Source organism: Amblyomma maculatum, chromosome 1 (genome assembly GCF_055883805.1).
Source record: "Amblyomma maculatum isolate TAMU_Amacu chromosome 1, ASM5588380v1, whole genome shotgun sequence".
NCBI lineage: Eukaryota > Metazoa > Arthropoda > Arachnida > Ixodida > Ixodidae > Amblyomma > Amblyomma maculatum.
This window is the reverse complement of record NC_139344.1, coordinates 18963849-18985488: the sequence shown is the minus strand read 5'-3', so window position 1 is coordinate 18985488 and position 21640 is coordinate 18963849. Positions and strand designations below refer to the sequence as shown.

The 21640-nt window shown below is 44.5% G+C and overlaps 2 long non-coding RNA genes across 2 annotated transcripts; both read left to right on the top strand.

Moving 5' to 3' along the window:
- Positions 1 to 4457: 4457 nt before the first annotated feature.
- LOC146201893 (uncharacterized) lies at positions 4458 to 10037 on the top strand. The gene is made up of 3 exons (XR_014701837.1): positions 4458 to 4994; positions 6654 to 6739; positions 9852 to 10037. It is a non-coding gene; the product is annotated as an uncharacterized LOC146201893 (long non-coding RNA).
- Positions 10038 to 14238: 4201 nt separating this feature from the next.
- On the top strand, positions 14239 to 19794 carry LOC146201892 (uncharacterized). Its single transcript, XR_014701836.1, has 3 exons — positions 14239 to 14798; positions 16451 to 16536; positions 19652 to 19794. It is a non-coding gene; the product is annotated as an uncharacterized LOC146201892 (long non-coding RNA).
- The last annotated feature ends 1846 nt before the right edge of the window (positions 19795 to 21640 follow it).

The following is a 21640-nucleotide window of genomic DNA, read 5'->3' as shown; positions in this document are numbered from 1 at the left end:
GAACGGCAGCGCGTTCGAATGAGCGACGCTGCCTAGGCAACGTGAGTAAACAGCGGTATGCAGCGGTTGTCATTGCCGTTAACAGCGATATCGATGTTGTGTAATGCGATAACTCTTGCGTAACATCGCTGCGCGCGTGAAAACAGGTGCATTGGAGCGGACTTTCTATGCCTGCGGACTGCCGCCGCTATCTAGCGCGGAAAGGCGGTGTCCTTAGGAGCGCGAAAATTCGACCCCTTGAATCACGTGAGCAAGCTTTGTGTCCCAGTTCTGCCTTTTAAATTTCATTCAGTGAAACTGGCCGTATATTGGTTTAACTTTGTGCCTGCAGTGTTTTCAAGCCGTATATTCTGGAAAGCGAGCAGTAGCAGCTGATCCCGGTTTTACCTGTACTCGAACTGACGTCGTGCGGTTGCGGCTACGGTTTGAGAGCATACGTTGTGTGTCGTTGCCCTAGTGGCGTTTGCTAGTCGATGCGCGTGGACGGTGTTTTGGGAACAGTGTAAATAATGCCCATGCATGACGACGTCTCTGTATGTGCGCGTGGTCGGCGCTGCGTCCTGCTACCTTCAGTCAGTCGTGCAGACTCCAGCAGTTTTTCCCGCCCTCGTAAACGAAATAGAATACGAGACATCCTTTATTGTTGAGTAGATGCGTTGTCACGGTAGACTGCGGTTGAGTTCGACCTGCGTGTTAACCGTTCGCGTCACAAAGCAATGGCGGGAACTATGATGTGCCGCCTGGAAGGGAAAGAAGAAGAGAGAGAGAGCAGAACTTTTTATTGATTCCAGCGGATGAAGAGGCTCCGGCCCTCCGTCGCTTGGGATGGATGGCGGGTGCCCCGCCTCAGACGCAGGCCGGCAGACGTTGTTGGCCGGCGGCGTCCCAGGCCAGCTGGATGGCGGCTAGCTGGAGCTCAGGGTCCGAGCAGCGCAGCATGGTCTCCCAGAGTTGCGGCGTCAGATTTAGACCCCTCCCGGGAGAAAAGGGGCAGTCCCAGAGGATGTGTTCGAGGGTCCCTCTCGAGTCACAGTTTGCACACAATTCAGATCTTTCTCCTGGGAGCATATGGCTCACCAGGAGCGGGTGCGGAAATGTCCCAGTCTGAAGGCGACGCCAGGCGACGGCCTGCCTGAAATTTAGGGTAGGGGCTGGCGCAGCAGCCACCCGTCTACTGAGTCTATAATGCTGCAGAATTTCTGTGTAAGATTTGGCACACTCTATGGTCCCCGCTCCAAGTCCGCCCTCTCTGCCACCGGCTCGGTGGTAGAGAAAGCACTTCCGGCGTGTAAATCTGTCAAAAAGCGAAAGCCGCTGCTGGACAGGCGCATCTGCGGAGCGAATAATTGTGCTTTTTTTTGCAACCACGGTGGCTAACAGGCTGTGCAGCGTGGCCGTTGATGTTTCCTCGCCCGCATTTGAGAAGGGCGCTTTAGCTGCCTTGGAAACTGTGATCGCTGTCCTGGAAGCCGCAGTTATAGCTATACCTTGGCATCTGTTCTGCTTGGCTGTAGTATAGTGCTCTAGAATAGAGCACTATAGCTGTAGTGTGTAAGCCATTGGGGGTGGCATTCATTTGTAACCTCTTGCTGTGTGCTCCTAACATAATCAGTGTTTGAGCAGACGAGGCTAGACAGGAACAGCCATTTGGTTGTATTTTGGGCACCTGCCCCGTTCACTTTTTGTCTGTCCGCGTTGCTTCACTTCCTGTTATGTTATCCAGGCCATAGACCCTGTTCACGTAATGCTGTCGAAGCCCTGTCCCAATTGGTCAGTACATCTGCCAGTCACATTCTGGGGCGAGGGGTTTGGGCTTAGATTTTTGCAGCCCGTTTGGGCCCTGGCCTCAAAGTGCCTCTATATGCTATTGTTATAATCTCTGACTTCAAGATAACTGGCAAGCCAAAGTGGTCTCTCTCTGACGTCTGGATGAGGGGCCAGCCATACTCTATTTTCTCGGTTGTTTCTGTAGAGGAAAGGGCTGCAGAATTTTCTCCTTCAGAGAACAGCTTTGGTGTCTGCATATCCATATCATCCCTTCCCTATTCCTTTTCAATACAGTAGAGTCAAAGGCACCTTTCTCCAGCATCTCTTTGGTAGGTGGTAGTCGGAAGATGACATATGACTAGGCACCGGTTGATTGGTGGTTAATGTGACGTAACGAGGCCACAGGACAAAACCCAAGTTAGCAGGAGCCGTAGCGCAGTTGCAATTGAACCCACTGGGACCCTCGCATCTCGAGTAAGGTGTGCTACCCCTTGGCCACCTGGGCACATTTGAAAAGATTATTTACGGTGAGGCTTTATATCGATGCCGGGTGGCTTTCCCATTATGTGGTAGCTTGCAAGTGTATCCTAATTAAGATGTGTAGGGTATTAGAATGTGCAAACGAAAGGATCGCAACTTGAGTTGCAGGGTAAAGCCATTAATGCTATTGCGTTAATGGCTTAAAGGCGGAGGGTTGCAGCAGCGGAGCGACTGCTGTGACACTGCAGATGGTTTGAGGTTGCATGATGCATGCAGAAACTGCATTACCGTTGCTCCCGCCTATTTTTAATTCAAGTGGACTCTTTTGCAAGCATCCCGTCCTGGTGATGTTGTGGTCCAGGTGTTCGGCTGCTGTGCCCAAGGGTGCATAATCATATCATGGCCGCAGCGGCCACTTTTTGATGGAGGAGAAAAGCCAGGAGCCCATGTTCTGTGTTGTGTCGGTGCATGTTAAAGAACCCCAGCTGGTTGAAATTTCCAGATCCCTCCAGTCTCACAGCTTGTCACTTTGGGATGTTAAGCCCATAAACCAAACCAAACAATCTGTCACAAGCCTGGCTATGAGTTGGAGTAGTAAAATGAGCAAGCAGCAGCTTTAAGTTCCTGCATGGTTCATGTGGCTCAAAATTGTCTGTTAAATTTCATTATTTAATAGAACCTCAAAAGTCCCCATGTGTGACATTACATGGAAGGTGGGTGCTTTAACGGCAGTTTACAGTGGCTGTTTTGTGGTGATTACAAATATGGCGTAGCTTCTTCGATGGCAGTCTTGAAATGAGCAGGGTCAGAGATTAAAGCATGGCTGCTGGTTGGCGATTCCAGTTGCGAGCTGTGTGCACAAAAAAAATAGACTTCTGAATGCAGTAGTGTGGACACGACGCGAGATGATGCTTTTAGAAGGGCCTGTGGGGATGTTCGACGTACCGATTGTATGGGCTGGCTGTCACAGAGTGAACTATGAAAAAACGTGAAAGGCAGAGGATTGAAAATCGGCAATGGAAAAAAAGAGAAGGAAGTTGTAGTTTAAGCTTTAATCAGATATGCGAGAGTATCATCAGTACTTTGAAAGGATGAAGTGAGCAGCAGAGTGCTGCACAGATTCTAGAGCTGTGATAAGGTTAATTTGGTACAGATCAAAGATTGCGCTGGCTTATTCAACTTTAAGTCACATAAGTGTTTTGTCAGTTAATAATTTTAAGAAGGAGCCATGCGCTGGTTACGAAGGTAGCCAATCGTTCAATTAGATGAATTTATTATGTGGTTGACTTGTTAAGTCAATGATAAATCACTGGTGAGGTTAATACCAAGGTATTTAAAAAAGTTAGTGGAAGTAATGGCAGAGTTATTAATTTCATAAGCAGGCGGAGTATGATTTTGGCGGCGGTGGAAAGAAAGTAGTACTGTCTTTGTAGTATTTAAAGCTGGTTTGGTTTGGTTTGGTTGGTTTGGTTAGTTGGGTTTAACGTCCCAAAGCAACTCAGGCTATGAGAGACGCCGTAGTGGAGGACTCCGGAAATTTCGACCACCTGGGGTTCTTTAACGTGCGCTGACATCGCACAGCACACGGGCGCCTTGCTTTTCGCCTCCATCGAAAAGCTGCCGCCGAGGCCGGGATTCGATCCCGCATCCTTGGGAACAGTAGTCGAGCGCCGAAACCACTGCGCCACCCCGGCGGGAGTATTTAAAGCCATTAGCCATGTTGAGCACCATTGATGTATGCTATTGAGGTCATTTTGAAGGACAAAAAGTGTTGTTGATGTTATAGGGCGATAGAGTACACAGTCATCCGCGAAAAGGCAGATGGTAGGTATTAGTGTGGAAGGCAGGCTATTAATCTATATTAAACGAGAGTAAAGGGCCCAGGTGGAAATTCTAGTGGAAATTAAGAAGAAGAAATGGGCATGGGCAGGACATGTAGTGCGAAGAGGGGATAACCGATGCTCGCTTAAAGTAACAAACTGGATTGCAAGGGAAGGAAAGTGTAGCAGGGGGCGGCAGAAAGTTAAGTGGGCGGATGTGGTTAAAGGGGCCCACAAACACCTCCCGAGCACTCCTCACAAACTATCTCAGTCGCTAGATTATGCTGCGATACACATTTGAACGCAATAATACACGTCTACGTGCAGTGCAGGTCCCACAATCTCATTCGAAAGTTGGCACGTTCTTTCCTTCGACTTTTGCCAGTCCTCCTCCTCCTCTGTGCAACGCTGCTACGTGCATGCGTTTTCGAATGACTATTGGTCTGCTTCTTTGCGACGTCACACAGCCATTAAACTATCGCTTATGCCAGAAAAATCGAAATACGCTTAACTTTTAATTATCAGGAAAGAAAATTAGGATGTTTTGTAGACAGAAACATTTTTTCAAAGCTTTTTTTTCCTGCACTTCCGGTCTCGCGCGCGCACGCGCGCATCTTTGCCCTTCGCGCAGGCACCACGGCAATCGCGGCGCGGTCGCGAGCGGCGATCTCGTTTCAGTTCCTTGCAGTGTACTTGCGGGGCACTTTCCGCCTGTGAATGTTCTCGTTTCTTGTGTCACCCATGCGAAATGAACTTCGAAGTCGGCTTACAGGTTTACAACATTAAGTCGGTGCTTTAAATGTCGGGCCCCAATCCACTGCGCCTTACGTAGTGCAGCAAAATTTCGGAGGCAACCGCTGCTCCGTTCCTGTGTCCACCAAACCAAAATACGCACCTCGGATCAAGTCAAGGCGACAACATACGCTGGTAAGTAATGTGTTTACTAGGTTGAACATAGCGCACAGATAAGCGACGGTTTCACAGGTGCAATGAGTTAGCCATTGTTGTGATGCATCGTTACTGTGGCGGCTATTAAAATCCTACCGTCTTAACCGTTGACTTGATTGCGTGAAACTACTCACGGAGGTTGCATTTTGCCTCGTAGTAAGTTTGTAGGTTATAAACATTTGCCTTATAGTAAATTAGCTAAGACAACTGTACCTACCTGGCTTGGCCGTGCGCGATGCGCGAACCCGTGGTATCATGTGCCGGCGTTGGCAGCTTTCGGCCCCCGATACTGGCGCAGATTGCGGGTTCGCATTGTACGCAGCAGCAGCGAATTAAGCGCCCTTACCTAACTTACTGCGAGCAAATAAAAGTTACCGCAATATCAAAGCTCCGTGTGCAGTTTCACCACTACTGAGCGGTTAGGCCGGTGAGATACAAGACGCCGCGGTAAACACGTATTAGCATTCGCATGCTGTACCTGCCCCTTGCAAGGTTTCACATGACGTGCAGTGATGAGGAGGCACCGAAGAAACAAAGAAAACAACTTTATTTCGAGAGAAGGCCTACAGAATTTCTCTAGATAAGTCCTAGAGCATATTCCATTATGTCCTGAGGGTAAACAATTGACGTTATTAAAAAAAAAAAAAAAAAAAAAAACCTCTCCGCAGCGAAGCGTTGTGCTTTCTTAGTCGCTCAGCAGTATAAATTACCGCTAAGAACACAGTATTATATCGCGCACATAATAATAATAATAAGCGCAAGTACACTGTTGTCTTGTAAACTGTGGACCTTAACGGATGCGGAACAGCGAGCCTGTGAAAAGAGAGATGTGACATGGTCACTTGTGAAGTCGGCTCACTTTAATTACTTCCATTTACTTCCAGCTTGACCTCAAGAAGCTGAACAACTCTGATCGGCATAATTATTCGCTATCTAGCTTTACACACACCCTGAACCCACAGTTGCTCTGTCTTTTCTTTTTGTTTCAAGCGGCAGCTTTGATTCAATACTTGAAGGGCCTGCAAGCGGTCGCACACCATGTTGAGTTGCCGGGATAAGCAAACAGCAACATGTTTTGTGTGCACGTTTGCTTGGCCGCAGCCAGAAGCGAAACACACAGACATGGGCACAAGACTGCACTCACTACGACAAAAAAAGCCATATGAAACTGCGCTCCAGTTATTGTTAGTCGCAGCAAACATATTGAAACAATTGTTTTGGCTCCAGCGGCCAATGCTGTGCCTCGCTGATGCCAGTCTGTTGAGCATTTGGGTTAAGTATACTGACAGTTGTGCTGTGCAATTGAATAGTCATTATGAAGCACAAATCTGTGCCTGTGTGCAGCAATTAGTTCTTCTTTTGACGGTCTTTCATAGGCATCAGTCATAAGGTGGCGCTCTGAAGCTATGCTTGCAGCTGTGTCTGTGTGTGAAGAGCCCTGAGACCGTTTTTCCGCATCCTGGAGGAGCCTCTGGACGTACGCTGCGTGAAATAGTCATCGTGATTACAACAGTTCACTTAGTTTTTTGTGTAATAATATAAGTAAAACAAAGTTTTAACTTACAAAAAGTATGCTCCATTTTCACTGGAGCGGCACTGAAATGGCCTTTTCTTGATTTTGCCATTTTCACTTTCCAGCCGTCCTCTCCTTTCTTTTTCTTTGCCTGGAGCTTAGAAGAATTTTCATTGAAATGAATAACAGCCAGATGTGACCTAAAAAGAAGGTAAATATGAATGAATTTCTCATACTTTGGAAAAAAATGTTTCTTGTTGCGTACTAGCAAAATTATGCCAAGTAGAGGCTACTATAAGAAACCATTATGCATTATATTCACATCACTGCAGTAGAGATTGCTTCTATTTAGCTTCTATATCCAGCACCTTTATATCAAATTAAGAATGTGATGCAATGATCTTCAAGCAGCAAAATGAATGTATGACATGGGCTATACAACTTCATATCGTGGATCACCCGTGTTCTCCCTGCTGTTGTATTCTAGGGATCATTATTAGTCCAAGTGATCAAGTGAACCTTGAGCATTCTTTCAGTTTCAATACATTAGCTTCGGGACATTCGAGATGGTTCTAGAGGGGTCGGAAACTTGCGCTGATAACTTCCAGTTCTTTGAGACTGCACTAAGATGAGGAGCACAAAAGAGAGACGAGGTGTTTTTCCAGCCAGCCCTCCATGCTTGCCCTCAACTTTGTGTCATTGCAGTGTCTCAGCTCATGTCATTTCTGTCTGTATGTATTCCTGGTGCACTGTTCTTTATCTCATCCCATCTGCCTATTCTAATATAACAGCAATGACTTTCAATGAGGACCCTTGGTGGCCTGTGCAGTACGTCTATAGCCTCCTGTCTCACTTTTTCCATGGAAGGGGATTACAGAATGGCTACTGCTACCATTCTACCGAATATGTTTTTACCATATTATATGAAGCATCCTTGAATGTCAGAAGTGTGCACTGCAGTCTCCTCCAAATGTATGATAACTACCTTTCACATGGAAGTGTTCCAAGTTTCGAAAAGAAAGACACAAAATAAGTTCAGCTAATTTTACAGCAGTGTATTTACTATCAGGATGGAAGTATTGTGGCAGCTGGCTCATAAGGTGCATTGAGTGCCTACTTTATGCAGAAGTTGTGATTGAGTTACGTGTTGGGCACTTTTTTTTGGCAGATGTTAGGATCGACTCCTGTGAATCGCAATTGTAGGGTGTCATTTTACCTGGCCTGATAACATGAGAGCTCCAGATCAAGCACTGCACTAAAGAGACTGAAGTCAAGCCCAACTTCCATAAAAAGAAGACACCAAATGCGCCCAGTAACACAGCAGCTTCCCCCTCCTCACATTAAAAAAAACAAAAAAAAAAACCTTTGAACTTTTTTTCTCTAAACCTCAGCACTAGACCATGAGAATGACTGTTTTGAGGTGCTTGAAATTGGTCACAAAGCAATTTTTCAGCCCTCCAGGGCTATTCCATAGCACGAACTAAAAGCAATCTGCTTAGTTGCAAGTTCCAATGGGCTGCTTAGCAAGTTGAAGAATCAAAAGGAGCGAAAGGAAATGGAACAAATGATATGAACTTCTGGTTTTCTTTTTCGCACTGTGTTCTATTTCCTATGGTCTCTGTTCCTTTTATAATGACAATATTATGTACATACATTAAAAGCTTCATGCAAGGACTTATTGTTTGCACATGCCTTGCAGAAAAGTTGGACTACATAGTCACACTGGAGGGAAAAATAATGTCTTAGTCTTCTCTTTCATTCAACAAACCTTACTTGCATCCCACCATCCGAGTATGCAATTGATTTGGGAGCAAACTTGATGACAAAGTTGTGAAAAGATTCAAGGGAAGATGTTTGGGTTTTGGGAGACAGTTGTCGAGTGTCAATCAAAAACTGGGAGTTCTTCAGAATGGAGTTCAGCTTCTTGAAAGCACATGAATCTGTTAAAAATATATACATAAAAAAATATATATAAATATTTGGCTGATGAGTTGCAGTGTTGGTGTGTGTTCTAGTCAATCGTAGATGCTGAACCTCCTTACAGCTGCTGCATTGCAGCTGAAAACAGTTTTAGCATCATATTCTCAAAAACACCCCAGGTCTTGTACTACTATATTACGGTGAAAAGAAATCTAAGATGTTGTCGAGCAAACATGCTACACTTTGTCTTCTTTAAAATTGTCAGTATAGGACAGTATGGAAAATCCCATTGTATTTGTGTTCCATACTATAACTAAGCTGCCTCAGTATTAAAATATCTTGCAGTCTCAGCACTCACATTTACATTATTTTGTTTCTTCACTTCATTAAGGGTTTCTTTCTCAGCTATGTCATATGTGAACTTCCTGTTCTGTGCGAATGTATACAAAGTTTTTTCTGTGAAGTTCTATTTGCATTACCTATCTCTTAAATTTATCATTGGTTGACAAATGCCACAAGTGTGAGCCGTGCACCTTCCAAACAACATCAAAGTGAAAACTTTACAAAAAAAAAACTATACAAAACAGATTACCTCTGCTCATCCATTGCCTGTTTGCAAGGAGCTAATGCAGGCATTTGATGTATGGTCTATCATGGCCATCACGCTTATCGCATATGTGGTTCAACAGGCTGCTACATGCTGATGATCAGGTCACCATTACCCTGGCCCAGGGCAGCAACATAGACTTGTGATTGTCTGGATCCATGGTTCTATTGCTTCACGGCCCTTTGACCTGCTCACAGCTTCCAACTTCTTAAATGCAGTATAGAATATTGTTATTACCATGTATTCGCCCTAATTATTAAAGCAAGCAACTGCATGCATCTTTAGTAATGCACCAAGCATCAAAGTAGTGCTGTATGGGCAATTTGCTGCTCTTGCAATATGTCCAGATAGCTGGGTGGTGGTCTGTAGAAAGATGAAATTAAAAACTCATTACATAATAATATATGTCAGCAAATGTACCTCTCTTCACCAATGGTTTGCAACGATAAAACATTTTGTAATTCAATTGTTTGTATTGTATAATGATTAATTTGATTCTTTTTATGTATAGACATGCAAGCAGCACTTGCCAAGGGCACTCTTGGTGAGGCTGAAAATAATTTCTCCTAATAATATGCAGAAATTGTCGCCTTTTGTTAAAGACTGCACTGAGACTCGTTAAGTTGAGGCCAGGCCCCATGCTCACACTATTGGGCACTGCAGCTGACTTCACACAGTTAATATGAATTGCAGCTTGCCAATTTTCATATCGCAGCATTGCCTTACCTCTCCTATTCTTACCTTTTCCCATTGTAGAATATGGTCAGTCTGAATGATAACAACGTTGTACGTGCAGTACTTGGCGCTGTAGCCCGGGGAGTCGCAACGCCCATCTCCTGCGAGGTCCACTTCCATTCCATCCAGCTGGCTGATGATCTGCACCCGCTGTTCCTGGAAAAGCTGGGACAAAAATAAATGTGCATTTGTGAGCCACTTGTAACATTGTGCCGAACTGTGTCACTCGATCGTTGCACTACTGCATGCGCGCGCTGTTCTTTCTTTTTTTATTACGCAAGCTTGCCATAAGGCATATTATAAGAACCCGTGCAAATTCTTTTCCGTTAGGAACCGGAGAAGGCTCTTGCTCTTATTGCTGTCGGTGAGCCATTTGGAGAAGTCCTCTTCCCTTGTTGCGGTTAATCCACCCCCCCCCCTTTCCGCAGGAAAAATCTAGTTGTGTTAAGTTTTGTTAACTCCTGTCTATGCTCCTGTCAAAACCAACTCTTACACTTCCGATCGGCAGCTGATCGCTTAGGGATAAAGAGGCACAACTTTGAGCGACTAAGCCAGTTCACGCGAGTGATAACGTTTCATTCGCGACCCCCCCCCCCCCCCTCCTGCTGAAGGGTAAAGCCTCTTGGCACTTTTTTTTTTTCTGTTTCCATCTCTTCATTCCTGACTTTCTTTTCTTTCTTCTTATCAACGCCTATCTCGGTTTTCACGTGTTTCTAATTCCTGGCCGCCTCGGTTGGTAAACTTGGACGCGGCTCCATCCGCGCGACATTTCAGGGTGCGCTCTGTACAAACACCACACGGCGTTAAAAAAAGAAAAAAGAAAAAAAAAAGCTACAGGGCGGGAGTCATGCTGCGATAATAATCGGGCACCGAACAGAGTTTTTTTGCTTCCTGTCGGCGCGCGTGTTCGCCGTTGCAGTCAGCTGACGCCGAACCGCGGCTGACAAACTACACCACAGCGCACAACTACGCAGTCCCCTTCTCCTCATCCCCTTCCTTCTTTTTTTTTTCTTTACAATCGATCGTTATCTTTCACGAAGGGGCATCATATAGTCAAAAGCAAAAGGAACCTAAACACGGAGGTTTCAAGGTTCGGGCAAGGTGCACGAGAAAGTTTCCCTCCGCAACGCCCGGAAGACCGCTCTCTGCGATCTCGATTCTAAATTTCTAGTCTTTCGCTAACATCTCATGCCCTTGCTGCGGTACGGATATTATGGACCCCGAGCTTGAAAAGCGACTTCGGCGAATGAGTACCGAGATGGGACTCGACCCCCACAAGTACACGCCGCTGAAGAATCCGCTGCTGAACCCCGACGATAGTATACGGCTTATATGGGTGCATTGGTGCGTGGGGTCGACTAGCATAACATTAAAAAAAAAATAAAATCCCATCGTAAGCGCGCCACTGGTTTATTTTGAGCAGTGTAGTTCACAGTGATCATGACAAATCTTGCTATATGCATGCCACAACGCCGAGCAAGATCGCCTGAGTTAAAAAAAAAAAAAAAAAAAAAAAAACAATCCACTCTGTACTGTGATAACGCGTCTAAAGCTAATATTATCACAATCTTTTCGTTTTACACTTACCGGCAGGGTTGGAAGAAACAGCGTTGGTACCGCTCCTTCACGCAGACTCAGTCTTGTTGGGATCCCCAAATCGCGAACCACATATCCGGGTAAACCAAACGTAGATAAACGCTGTCTTCACCGATGCTGGCTATCCGATGATCTGTAGCCACTGTTTCCGGAGGTTGGCGTTTTGAAGCACTTGATGCAGAATGTTTTTCCTGCCGTCACTAGCAATACCTTCGCAGCCAGGGACTGCACACTGTAACAACCTCCCGCTCATGTCCCGTCAACAACAACTCAGCGCTTCGATAACTGCCTTCGCGAACTCAAGAGAGTGACCAGTCTAGCCCAGAACTGTTCTGCACCCGTCGCGCACACGACGTAACACAAAATCAAAGGTGAGGTCAATGCCAGGGATGTATAGCGTGGCAACAAAACTTGCGAGTTCTTGCCGAAGGGCAATGACGATGAAGCAGACGACAAGAGGCCCCCGGCGGCGCGTCGGCAAGCAAGCGCGACAAAACGGAAGTTGCGGCGTGTGGCGCTAAGCAAAAAAAGTAAAAGCGCAGATGCGTCAGTTGTGACGTGTCAGTGGGCGAGGCCTTGGAGGAGGGCCAGCCTTTGCGCGCGCTAAAAAGTTGGAAAGAGGAGGAAAGCCGCGAAGGCGCAGATATTCAAAATTTGATTGCAAATAACTCTGCTTCCAAATGCCGCATTTAAAAAATTTTTGCGGGAAGGTTATCTTACATCGACATTCTTTCACATACTAGGCATAGGGAAACTGTATCGCTAAGGCTGTTTTGGGCCCCTTTAAGAAGTTCGCAGGGGTCAAGTGGATGCAGCTAGCACAGAACCGGGTTAAGTGGAGAAATATGGGAGAGGCCTTCGCCCTGCAGTGTGTTTAGTCAGGCTGATGATGATGATGAAAGGGCCCAGGACTACCCCTTTACGTACTCCTAAAAGAACATTCGAGTGAGCTGACGAGAAGCCATTAGCGAATACAAATTGCATGCGGTCTGCTAAAAAGCTTCGGATCCAGTTGAAGACAAGTGGATGAAGATTTTAAAGGGACAGTTTGAGCAAGATGTGGGAACAGGGTACTTTATCAAATGCTTTCTCGAAGTCTAGATTAATGCATCAATTGGGATATTGTGGTCAAGATTGGAATGAATATCATGCAGGAACAAAGCTAATTAGGTTTCACATGAGTGCCCTCCCAGAATCCATGCTGGTTTGGATGGAAGAAGTTGACAGACGTTAGAAAAGTAGCAGCATTAGAGTATATGACTTTTTCCATGATTTTAGAGCATCCACTAGTTAGCGAAATGCATTGGTAATTACCTGGAAATGATCGGTCATCTTTCTTGAAGACTGGAATGACCATCCCAATTCGCCTTTCAAATGGCATGGAGCCAGTATCAAAAGACTGCTGTGAAAGAATAAAACTGTAAACATGTTTAGTGTTTTTCAAAACTTTGGAAATAATTCCATCAATACTGCTAGAAGATGAACACTTTTAACAAGTTGATAATATTAATAATACCATATGAGTTGAATGTCATGCTGTCTATTGGTCAATGTGGCATGACAAATGTCATTGAGCTGTTGAAACCAAAATGGCATGATGAAAAAAAATGTAGAAATATTCAGCTGCTCTAGGTGAATTCCATTTCATTTCTCTTGTGTGTTGTCTTGAGCACAGTTTGAAATAAGAAAGAACATTCATCCAAAAATTTGCCATGTTTACTAATTTTATCCTACTGTAGCCTCACCCTGGGGGATGCATTAGAAGTCACTGGTGAAAGGTTCAACTTCATACAAAGAAACAGCGGCACAACGAAGACAAGCACGAAGAGCAAAACACAACACTGGCACAGACTACCAACTGTAATAAAAAAACGGAAGCTAAACTTCCTCTTCTATTCCTAAGTAGATCACACTTGCACACCTCTTCTTTTCCAAGCAGATATGTCTGGCTAACAATAAATGTTAGCAATCTTCACATTCAAGACCAAGTCCGCTCACATCGTGCGAACAAGACAGATACACCTTCCGCCATTTATGCACAAACTACCTTGGATGTGAAGGCTGCTAATGTTTATTGTTGCCTAGACAATAAATTTTAAATAATTTATAATTTAAAAAAAAAATTTTAAAATAACTTTTCTCTGCTTGGAAGTAGAGGAGAAAGTTTTGCTTGGGTGTAAAAGAGTGATGTTCGGGCTGCGTTCTGCATTACAGCTGGTAGTGTGCGCCTGTGCTGTGTTTGTCTTTATTGCGCCGCCGTTTCTGGGTATTATGCATCACCTCGCCCCACAAGCTTTTGTTCAACCTGATACTTATTTCATGCTGTGTCTCGGCCTTTCCTTGGCTTGTTTTTGATTTAGCTTGGCCTTTCGTGCTTGTCTTTAACACCTCCTTCCCGTCCCACTGCAGGTCAACCATGGCAAATGTGGAGCAGGAGCATCGGCGGCCGTACGTCTCTTGCATCAGGAGCTTTGGCCGGCCTATCTTGCCCCCTCTGGTGAGCTGTGTGTCTAGTGCTCAGTTACCATCACCTCGCCACCAGAATTTGTGGGAAGGAAGAGAAAAAATCTTTGTTGGTGTAAAGGGGGGATACTCTGGGAGGTGCGGTTTTTCTTTGCACAGTGCAGTCCTTGCTCATTTTTCATGGTTTTCTCTTCGTTCTTCTGGTCCTCTGTGCTGAAGAGGCCTGCCACATTGGTTCAATGCTTAAAGGGGCCCACAAACACCTCCCGAGCACTCCTCACAAACTATCTCAGTCGCTAGATTATGCTGCGATACACATTTGAACGCAATAATACACGTCTACGTGCAGTGCAGGTCCCACAATCTCATTCGAAAGTTGGCGCGTTCTTTCCTTCGACTTTTGCCAGTCCTCCTTCTCCTCTGTGCAACGCTGCTACGTGCATGCGTTTTCGAATGACTATTGGTCTGCTTCTTTGCGACGTCACACAGCCATTAAACTATCGCTTATGCCAGAAAAATCGAAATACGCTTAACTTTTAATTATCAGGAAAGAAAATTAGGATGTTTTGTAGACAGAAACATTTTTTCAAAGCTTTTTTTTCCTGCACTTCCGGTCTCGCGCGCGCACGCGCGCATCTTTGCCCTTCGCGCAGGCACCACGGCAATCGCGGCGCGGTCGCGAGCGGCGATCTCGTTTCAGTTCCTTGCAGTGTACTTGCGGGGCACTTTCCGCCTGTGAATGTTCTCGTTTCTTGTGTCACCCATGCGAAATGAACTTCGAAGTCGGCTTACAGGTTTACAACATTAAGTCGGTGCTTTAAATGTCGGGTCCCAATCCACTGCGCCTTACGTAGTGCAGCAAAATTTCGGAGGCAACCGCTGCTCCGTTCCTGTGTCCACCAAACCAAAATACGCACCTCGGATCAAGTCAAGGCGACAACATACGCTGGTAAGTAATGTGTTTACTAGGTTGAACATAGCGCACAGATAAGCGACGGTTTCACAGGTGCAATGAGTTAGTCATTGTTGTGATGCATCGTTACTGTGGCGGCTATTAAAATCCTACCGTCTTAACCGTTGACTTGATTGCGTGAAACTACTCACGGAGGTTGCATTTTGCCTCGTAGTAAGTTTGTAGGTTATAAACATTTGCCTTATAGTAAATTAGCTAAGACAACTGTACCTACCTGGCTTGGCCGTGCGCGATGCGCGAACCCGTGGTATCATGTGCCGGCGTTGGCAGCTTTCGGCCCCCGATACTGGCGCAGATTGCGGGTTCGCATTGTACGCAGCAGCAGCGAATTAAGCGCCCTTACCTAACTTACTGCGAGCAAATAAAAGTTACCGCAATATCAAAGCTCCGTGTGCAGTTTCACCACTACTGAGCGGTTAGGCCGGTGAGATACAAGACGCCGCGGTAAACACGTATTAGCATTCGCATGCTGTATCTGCCCCTTGCAAGGTTTCACATGACGTGCAGTGATGAGGAGGCACCGAAGAAACAAAGAAAACAACTTTATTTCGAGAGAAGGCCTACAGAATTTCTCTAGATAAGTCCTAGAGCATATTCCATTATGTCCTGAGGGTAAACCATTGACGTTATTAAAAAAAAAAAAAAAACCTCTCCGCAGCGAAGCGTTGTGCTTTCTTAGTCGCTCAGCAGTATAAATTACCGCTAAGAACACAGTATTATATCGCGCACATAATAATAATAATAAGCGCAAGTACACTGTTGTCTTGTAAACTGTGGACCTTAACGGATGCGGAACAGCGAGCCTGTGAAAAGAGAGATGTGACATGGTCACTTGTGAAGTCGGCTCACTTTAATTACTTCCATTTACTTCCAGCTTGACCTCAAGAATCTGAACAACTCTGATCGGCATAATTATTCGCTATCTAGCTTTACACACACCCTGAACCCACAGTTGCTCTGTCTTTTCTTTTTGTTTCAAGCGGCAGCTTTGATTCAATACTTGAAGGGCCTGCAAGCGGTCGCACACCATGTTGAGTTGCCGGGATAAGCAAACAGCAACATGTTTTGTGTGCACGTTTGCTTGGCCGCAGCCAGAAGCGAAACACACAGACATGGGTACAAGACTGCACTCACTACGACAAAAAAAGCCACATGAAACTGCGCTCCAGTTATTGTTAGTCGCAGCAAACATATTGAAACAATTGTTTTGGCTCCAGCGGCCAATGCTGTGCCTCGCTGATGCCAGTCTGTTGAGCATTTGGGTTAAGTATACTGACAGTTGTGCTGTGCAATTGAATAGTCATGATGAAGCACAAATCTGTGCCTGTGTGCAGCAATTAGTTCTTCTTTTGACGGTCTTTCATAGGCATCAGTCATAAGGTGGCGCTCTGAAGCTATGCTTGCAGCTGTGTCTGTGTGTGAAGAGCCTTGAGACGGTTTTTCCGCATCCTGGAGGAGCCTCTGGACGTACGCTGCGTGAAATAGTCATCGTGATTACAACAGTTCACTTAGTTTTTTGTGTAATAATATAAGTAAAACAAAGTTTTAACTTACAAAAAGTATGCTCCATTTTCACTGGAGCGGCACTGAAATGGCCTTTTCTTGATTTTGCCATTTTCACTTTCCAGCCGTCCTCTCCTTTCTTTTTCTTTGCCTGGAGCTTAGAAGAATTTTCATTGAAATGAATAACAGCCAGATGTGACCTAAAAAGAAGGTAAATATGAATGAATTTCTCATACTTTGGAAAAAAATGTGTTTCTTGTTGCGTAGTAGCAAAATTATGCCAAGTAGAGGCTACTATAAGAAACCTTTATGCATTATATTCACATCACTGCAGCAGAGATTGCTTCTATTTAGCTTCTATATCCAGCACCTTTATATCAAATTAAGAATGTGATGCAATGATCTTCAAGCAGCAAAATGAATGTATGACATGGGCTATACAACTTCATATCGTGGATCACCCGTGTTCTCCCTGCTGTTGTATTCTAGGGATCATTATTAGTCCAAGTGATCAAGTGAACCTTGAGCATTCTTTCAGTTTCAATACATTAGCTTCGGGACATTCGAGATGGTTCTAAAGGGGTCGGAAACTTGCGCTGATAACTTCCAGTTCTTTGGGACTGCACTAAGATGAGGAGCACAAAGAGAGACGAGGTGTTTTTCCAGCCAGCCCTCTATGCTTGCCCTCAACTTTGTGTCATTGCAGTGTCTCAGCTCATGTCATTTCTGTCTGTATGTATTCCTGGTGCACTGTTCTTTATCTCATCCCATCTGCCTATTCTAATATAACAGCAATGACTTTCAATGAGGACCCTTGGTGGCCTGTGCAGTACGTCTATAGCCTCCTGTCTCACTTTTTCCATGGAAGGGGATTACAGAATGGCTACTGCTACCATTCTACCAAATATGTTTTTACCATATTATATGAAGCATCCTTGAATGTCAGAAGTGTGCACTGCAGTCTCCTCCAAATGTATGATAACTACCTTTCACATGGAAGTGTTCCAAGTTTCGAAAAGAAAGACACAAAATAAGTTCAGCTAATTTTACAGCAGTGTATTTACTATCAGGATGGAAGTATTGTGGCAGCTGGCTCATAAGGTGCATTGAGTGCCTACTTTATGCAGAAGTTGTGATTGAGTTACGTGTTGGGCACTTTTTTTTGGCAGATGTTAGGATCGACTCCTGTGAATCGCAATTGTAGGGTGTCATTTTACCTGGCCTGATAACATGAGAGCTCCAGATCAAGCACTGCACTAAAGAGACTGAAGTCAAGCCCAACTTCCATAAAAAGAAGACACCAAATGTGCCCAGTAACACAGCAGCTTCCCCCTCCTCACATTAAAAAAAAACAAAAAAAAAACCTTTGAACTTTTTTTCTCTAAACCTCAGCACTAGACCATGAGAATGACTGTTTTGAGGTGCTTGAAATTGGTCACAAAGCAATTTTTCAGCCCTCCAGGGCTATTCCATAGCACGAACTAAAAGCAATCTGCTTAGTTGCAAGTTCCAATGGGCTGCTTAGCAAGTTGAAGAATCAAAAGGAGCGAAAGGAAATGGAACAAATGATATGAACTTCTGGTTTTCTTTTTCGCACTTTGTTCTATTTCCTATGGTCTCTGTTCCTTTTATAATGACAATATTATGTATATACATTAAAAGCTTCATGCAAGGACTTATTGTTTGCACATGCCTTGCAGAAAAGTTGGACTACATAGTCACACTGGAGGGAAAAATAATGTCTTAGTCTTCTCTTTCATTCAACAAACCTTACTTGCATCCCACCATCCGAGTATGCAATTGATTTGGGAGCAAACTTGATGACAAAGTTGTGAAAAGATTCAAGGGAAGATGTTTGGGTTTTGGGAGACAGTTGTCGAGTGTCAATCAAAAACTGGGAGTTCTTCAGAATGGAGTTCAGCTTCTTGAAAGCACATGAATCTGTTAAAAATATATACATAAAAAAATATATATAAATATTTGGCTGATGAGTTGCAGTGTTGGTGTGTGTTCTAGTCAATCGTAGATGCTGAACCTCCTTACAGCTGCTGCATTGCAGCTGAAAACAGTTTTAGCATCATGTTCTCAAAAACACCCCAGGTCTTGTACTACTATATTACGGTGAAAAGAAATCTAAGATGTTGTCGAGCAAACATGCTACACTTTGTCTTCTTTAAAATTGTCAGTATAGGACAGTATGGAAAATCCCATTGTATTTGTGTTCCATACTATAACTAAGCTGCCTCAGTATTAAAATATCTTGCAGTCTCAGCACTCACATTTACATTATTTTGTTTCTTCACTTCATTAAGGGTTTCTTTCTCAGCTATGTCATATGTGAACTTCCTGTTCTGTGCGAATGTATACGAAGTTTTTTCTGTGAAGTTCTATTTGCATTACCTATCTCTTAAATTTATCATTGGTTGACAAATGCCACAAGTGTGAGCCGTGCACCTTCCAAACAACATCAAAGTGAAAACTTTACAAAAAAAAAAAACTATACAAAACAGATTACCTCTGCTCATCCATTGCCTGTTTGCAAGGAGCTAATGCAGGCATTTGATGTAAGGTCTATCATGGCCATCACGCTTATCGCATATGTGGTTCAACAGGCTGCTACATGCTGATGATCAGGTCACCATTACCCTGGCCCAGGGCAGCAACATAGACTTGTGATTGTCTGGATCCATGGTTCTATTGCTTCACGGCCCTTTGACCTGCTCACAGCTTCCAACTTCTTAAATGCAGTATAGAATATTGTTATTACCATGTATTCGCCCTAATTATTAAAGCAAGCAACTGCATGCATCTTTAGTAATGCACCAAGCATCAAAGTAGTGCTGTATGGGCAATTTGCTGCTCTTGCAATATGTCCAGATAGCTGGGTGGTGGTCTGTAGAAAGATGAAATTAAAAACTCGTTACATAATAATATATGTCAGCAAATGTACCTCTCTTCACCAATGGTTTGCAACGATAAAACATTTTGTAATTCAATTGTTTGTATTGTATAATGATTAATTTGATTCTTTTTATGTATAGACATGCAAGCATCACTTGCCAAGGGCACTCTTGGTGAGGCTGAAAATAATTTCTCCTAATAATATGCAGAAATTGTCGCCTTTTGTTAAAGACTGCACTGAGACTCGTTAAGTTGAGGCCAGGCCCCATGCTCACACTATTGGGCACTGCAGCTGACTTCACACAGTTAATATGAATTGCAGCTTGCCAATTTTCATATCGCAGCATTGCCTTACCTCTCCTATTCTTACCTTTTCCCATTGTAGAATATGGTCAGTCTGAATGATAACAACGTTGTACGTGCAGTACTTGGCGCTGTAGCCCGGGGAGTCGCAACGCCCATCTCCTGCGAGGTCCACTTCCATTCCATCCAGCTGGCTGATGATCTGCACCCGCTGTTCCTGGAAAAGCTGGGACAAAAATAAATGTGCATTTGTGAGCCACTTGTAACATTGTGCCGAACTGTCACTCGATCGTTGCACTACTGCATGCGCGCGCTGTTTTTTCTTTTTTTATTACGCAAGCTTGCCATAAGGCATATTATAAGAACCCGTGCAAATTCTTTTCCGTTAGGAACCGGAGAAGGCTCTTGCTCTTATTGCTGTCGGTGAGCCATTTGGAGAAGTCCTCTTCCCTTGTTGCGGTTAATCCCCCCCCCCTTTCCGCAGGAAAAATCTAGTTGTGTTAAGTTGTGTTAACTCCTGTCTATGCTCCTGTCAAAACCAACTCTTACACTTCCGATCGGCAGCTGATCGCTTAGGGATAAAGAGGCACAACTTTGAGCGACTAAGCCAGTTCACGCGAGTGATAACGTTTCATTCGCGACCCCCCCCCCCCCCCCCCCTCCTGCTGAAGGGTAAAGCCTCTTGGCACTTTTTTTTTTTCTGTTTCCATCTCTTCATTCCTGACTTTCTTTTCTTTCTTCTTATCAACGCCTATCTCGGTTTTCACGTGTTTCTAATTCCTGGCCGCCTCGGTTGGTAAACTTGGACGCGGCTCCATCCGCGCGACATTTCAGCCCAGGTGGAAATTTTCTGCTGGTTTCTTGCTGGAAGCTGCTGGTTTGTGCTGGAACCAGCAGGTAGCCTGCTGGATTTTTGCTGGTTGTACTGGTTCCAGCAGGGTGCTTGCTGGTTTTCCACTGGTCCCAGCAGGCGACCTGCTGGTTTTCCACTGGTCCCAGCAGGCGACCTGCTGGCTGTGCTGGTTCCAGCAGTGAGCGTCTGCTGGTCTCAGCAGGCAACCTGCTGGCTTTGCTGGTTCCAGCAGGGTGCTTGCTGGTTTTCTTTGCTGGTTTTAGAATTTTGCTGGTTCCCTCCTGGAATGCTACTGGAACCAGCAAGTAACCCACCCAAGTTTACAAACGCATGTAATGGAGTTCATTTACGCACGTGAGAACTTGTTGCATTGCCCTATCGCGAGCTCATTCATTCTACAAAAACGTAGCACGGAAAGTATATACCCGTTTTTACACCATGTTTCCGCTCCGTGATCAAAATATCACCGTAGCTGCGAAAGACACCTTTTTAAAGAAGCTATGCTTTTTTTTTTCGGCCGGTAGCCGCAGTGTTATACCGCTATGAGCTATTGCAAACATCAAAGATGCAAAAAATGTTATCTGATCTTTACGAATTTGTTTATCACGGCGCAATGCACGAGGCTGTTACTGCTGTCACCATTATCTGCTAGCGTAGCAGACGATGCGCCTTCGAACGATCTGGTGCAACGATCAGAGCAGAGCGAATACAATTACGTGTAAGATGGTATACAAATAGTAATATTAGCACAATTTGAAATATTTAAGGAGTATTTTTTCGTAACGTGACAAACGCGCATTTTCAGCGCTTACAACACTATCGTAACCAGTCTCCGGTTGACGCTCAACAAGCCAAAAGAAGCCGTTCCGAAGTTTAGACATTTACATAGTGAGCTTACAGTGCCTAGAATATACTGGTGAGCTGTTCTGTGCTGGCTCGTGTTTGCGAATGCAGGAGTGTTTTGTGCTTTTTACAATATTTAAACGTTGTCGTCAGTATGAATTATTTAAGGCATTTTACCTGAAACATCTACGTAAGTTTGAACCGGTCAAGGTGGTGTAACAACTTCTGTCAAGACTGAGAAATGTGATGTGACATCTGCAAGACCTAGGACCTGCGTGTGTTTGGTAAGTAAAAAAGTGCATCTCATTTCTTTTTTTTTTTTTTTTTTTTTTGTAGTCCTCGCGTTGTGTAACGTTTAGTGGATTTGCGAGAGCTTATTATAGGCACAGAGGAAAAGAACAGTGAAGCAAGCGGG